The sequence below is a fragment of the Symphalangus syndactylus genome, chromosome 7, assembly GCF_028878055.3.
Source record: "Symphalangus syndactylus isolate Jambi chromosome 7, NHGRI_mSymSyn1-v2.1_pri, whole genome shotgun sequence".
In the NCBI taxonomy this organism is placed as follows: Eukaryota; Metazoa; Chordata; class Mammalia; order Primates; family Hylobatidae; genus Symphalangus; species Symphalangus syndactylus.
The window spans coordinates 22,215,707-22,220,590 of record NC_072429.2 but is presented as its reverse complement, the minus strand read 5'-3'; positions in this window follow the sequence as shown (position 1 = coordinate 22,220,590).

Sequence of the window (4,884 nt, the reverse complement as noted above, 5' to 3'; positions counted from 1 at the left end):
TCCACTAATAGTCACAAAAAGGGAGGAGAAAAGAGATAAGAGGTACACCTGACACCCTACCAAATGAGATACCAGTATAATATTTTCCTCTGAACACTCAACTTATTTTAACAGTAACAACAAAGCATTGGATAATACTAATGTGTTGGTATTTAAAATTAAAAAAAAATTTTAAGAGACAAGGTCTCTCACTCTTTTGCCTAGGCTGCTGTGCAATGATGCAATCCTGGCTTGCTGCAGCTTCGTACAATCACTAGAACCTCAAGTGATCCTCTCACCTCAGCCTACTGAGTAGCTGGGAGAACAGGTGATTATCACTACACCAGGCTTTTTAAAATTTTATTTTAAAAAGAAAATACGGACACCAGAAGATGCTTTGTAAAATGACAGGTATAACTTTCATCAGCATGTCTTTTGGTAGGCAGGTTTTTGGGGAGATTAAATATCAGCTTAGACTGCTTTGAAATGCATTAGAATGTGAATGTAACTCTCCATGGGTTAAATCATTTAACTGTTGAACTTTCTCTAGCCTTCTGAATGCAATCCAGGGGCTTGTCAATGTAAAGTAGCAACAAAGAGAAAGTAAAAACATTTTTAAAAAGGTATTTTGACGATTCATGGTATGGATGATTAACTCATAAAGTTACACAAGTTTGCAAGTAGGAGATGGTTCCTTGTTTGTTTGTTTATTTATTTATTTAGGACTAAACGTGAAGGAGGTTTCAGCCAAAGAGTTCCGCGATACAGGTCACAAAAGTTTGGCTTCAGGTTGCTAGAGTAGCAGATCTGGCTATGACAATATTTACACTGTATACCTGAGCCACAGAAAAACTTTCTGAGCCTTGGTTACCTCCTTCTTGAAAATGGAAATAGAAAACGTTCTGCTGGGCTGGATGTGCCTCAAACCTATAATCCCAGCACTTCGTGAGGCCAAAGCAGGAGGATCACTTGAGGCCAGAGGTTTGAGACCAGCCTCTTCTACATTAGAAAGGCTCCGTCTCTACAAAAAATTTCAAAAATAAAATAAAATTTTAAAAAGCCAGGTGTAGTGATAATCGCCTGTTCTCCCAGCTCCTCAGTAGGCTGAGGTGGGAGGATCACTTGTGGCTCTAATGATTGTATGAAGCTGCAGCGGGCCAGGATTGCATCATTGCACGGCAGCCTAGGCAAAAGAGTGAGAGACCCTGTCTCTTTAAAAAAAAAAAATTTTTTTTAATTTTAAAAAAAGAAAGTGTGCTTCATTTACCTTTAAACTAATGGTTGGCTAACTGTGCTTCATTTTCTTTTAAATGGTTGGTTAAATTGGTTGGTTAAGGGAGAAACTGCTTTGAAAACTTAATTTGTGGTCTACTGTCATTTATGGATATAATCAGTGTCTAAAAATGGTGTCACATACCTGGATGATTCCGTGAAATAGAGTAAGTTGACAATTTTGGAGAAACCATGGAGAATTTGTAACTCATATATAATAGTGTCCTAAGTGGCTAATCGGGTGTATTAACCATGTTTCTAGCTCCTGTAAACTTGTTGCTTTAACATCCGCTCTGCATGCCTATGCCAGCCTTGCCTTGCTATGGCCAACCCTACATAACGGCTGAATCACCTTGCCCCAGCCTCCTACCTCCCTTGTGCTGCTCACCCCAGGAGGCCCCTCCTTCCAGGCTTGCATTTTAAAAATACAAACCAACCAATCCAGGAACCACTTTCCCAACCACCTCTTTTACTGGCTCTGCAAACAAGCCAGTATCCTCCTTACTGCTGGGCCAGGTATCACACAACCAGACACAGCTCCTGTGCCCCAGAGTTTGCTGAAATTATTCCAACTATGGCCAATCCGAATCCTGCTTACCCCAGCTATTCCATTCTTTTCGACAGAAACCACAATTAAGCTTCTTTCCCACAGTTTCTCTCTTTCCCTCTGCGTCATTATCAATCCTGGTGCTCCCGCGTGTGACTCTCCGTGTCCCCTCCTCCTGGGAACGGTGAGTCATAGGCTGTCTTTCCAATTACAGTTGTCTCCTCATCTGTTGGCCTCATTATACCTCAAATTTTCTATTACTACCCTATATTTTAAGTCACCCGGCTATTTTTATACCAAGATGTGATTAAAATTAATTTAAGGCGTTAAAATGCACTTTAAAACTACTTATTTCCATAACCTGACTTTCTCAGGTAGTCTAACAAGAAAACTCAAAGGGATATTCTGACAAACGTAATTCAAAATACTTTTTATTTAGACTGTCTTGCCTTATTTTACCACCTGTACATTATTTAAGCCACTCATTAATATATTTACAAGTATAAGTAGTAGGAAGTTTGGAGTTCTAATTGCAGAGGGGGCATCAGGCTGGTGGGAACAGGGGAAAGCAAAAAACAAACAAACAAAGACAAGTAAACCATAAGTCTGCCTTTCTTCATGGTCCAAGACATATAGCCCTCCTGTGCAAATAACTCATAATCTTCTTCCTGCGCCCAACTATAACTAGACCCTCGGCTAACAAAAAATTACAAGTTAACTCACTACCACCTTGGCATTATCAGTACTACAAAAAACCCTGTTCAAGGCTTGGCACTGTTGCTCACACCTGTAATCCCAGCACTGTGGGAGGCCAAAGCCAGTGGATTACCTGAGATCAGGAGTTCAAGACCAGCCTGGCCAACATGGTGAAACACTGCCTCTACTAAAAATACAAAATTTAGCTGGGAATGGTGGTGCATGCCTCTAATCCTAGCTAAGTGGGAGGCTGAGGCAGGAGAACAGCTTGAACCTGGGAGGTGGAGGTTGTGGTGAGCTGAAATGGCACCACTGCACTCCATCCTGGTTGACAGAGCCAGACTCTGTAGCCAAAAAAAAAAAAAAAAAAAAAAAAAAATCCCTCTTCAACACACAATATAAACAGTATTCTATAAAATCCCTGGCAAGCCTTTGTCTCCACACAGTCAACTCCTCTCTTACTAACTGCCTGTTGCTCTCTTACAACACATTTGAATACTTTAATAAATGTGCCTTTCTTTACCTACAATTGTCTTAGTAAATTCTTCTTACCCTGGCCCCACCGGCCCCAGATAGCAACCACTTGCTCACTACAGGAAGTTACTATTTTACTTTTTTGGCTTGATCAACATTCATTCAACAAATTATCATGCTGGGCACTGTTCTAGACATTGAGGTTGTAACAGTGAGGAAACTGACAAGCCTTGCTGCCCTCATGGGACTTACATTCTAGTGTGAAGACAATGAAATGATACATAGTGTATTTTATGTAAGATGGAGTAAAGTGCTAACAGGAAAAAATACAGCGGTGAAAAGTGATATAATGTGTTAACACTGGCCCAGCCTGGCCAACGTAGTGAAACCCTGTCTCTGCTAAAAATACAAAAATTACCCAGGCATGGTGGTGCACGCCTGTAGTCCCAGCTACTAGGGAGGCTGAGGCAGGAGAATTGCTTGAACCTGGGAGGCAGAGGTTGTGGTAAGGTGAGATTGCCCCACTGCTTTCCAGCCTGGACAACAGAGTGAGACTCCGTCTCAAAAAAAAAAAAAATGTTGCCACTGGTGTGATTATGTAGGAGATGGGAAGGAGCTAGAGTGACCAGGCACTTGAAGAATGTGACTTTTGAGCAAGAACCTGAAAGATTTCAAGACCTGTAAGTGAGGATAGCTGGAGGAAAAGTATTCCAGCCAGAAAAATAGCAAGTGCAAAGAGTTTGATTGAGGACCAAAGTCAAGGAACAGAACTGAAGCTGCTGTCACTGAGGCCCGATGAACTAGACAGAAAGTAGGAGGACGTAAAGTCAGAGAAGAAACAGGAGGGAAAAAAAAAAGGACCACTGGGGCCCTGAAAGATGGAAAGCATGTGGAGCAATGGATGGATATTGTAATGGCATCATTCTGGCTGTTCTATTGAGCATACAGTATAGACACTCAAGGGCAAAAGCAGGAAAGCCAGTTAGGAAGCTAAACCAATCTAGGCAAGAGAGACTGTGGTTGCCTGGGTAAGAGAGTCAGGGTAGGAGTGATAATTAGTGGTCAAATTATTTAGAAGGAAAAATCAAATAGACCTTTCTGAATGTGGTATTTTATTATTTTTTAAATTGACAAATAAAATTGCATATATTTATCATGTACAAAATGATGTCTTGAAATATATATACACTGTGGAATGACTAAATTGAGCTAATTAGCATACACATTACTTCATATAGATTTTATGATGAGAATACTTAAAATCTATACTCAGCATTTTTCAAAAATACAATATGTTTGTTTTATTTATTTATTTATTTATTTATTTATTTATTTATTTTTGAGATGGAGTCTCGCTCTGTCACCAGGCTGGAGTGCGGTGGCACAGTCTCAGCTCACTGCAACCTCCGCCTCCCAGGTTCAAGCAATTCTCCTGCCTCAGCCTCCTGAGTAGCTGGGACTACAGGCGTGTGCCACCACACCCAGCTAATTTTTGTATTTTTAGTAGAGACGGAGTTTCACCATGTTGGCCAGGATGGTCTCGATCTCTTGACCTCGTAATCTGCCCGCCTCGGCCTCCCAAAGTGCTGGGACTACAGCCGTGAGCCACCATGCCTGGCCAAAATATGTTGTTTTTCACTGTAGTCACTACGTTGTACAATGGATCTATTGAACTTATTCCTCTTATCCAGCTGAAATTTTGTATCTTTTGACCAACACTTCTCTACACACACACACACACACACACACACACACACACATGCACACACAGACAAACACACATATACCAGCCTAGTCTCTGGTAACCACTATTCTACTCTGTATTTCTAAGAGCTTTTTAAATTTCACATGTGAGTGAGATCATGCAGTATTTGTCTTTCTGTGCCTGGCTTATTTCACATAACATAATCTGGGTT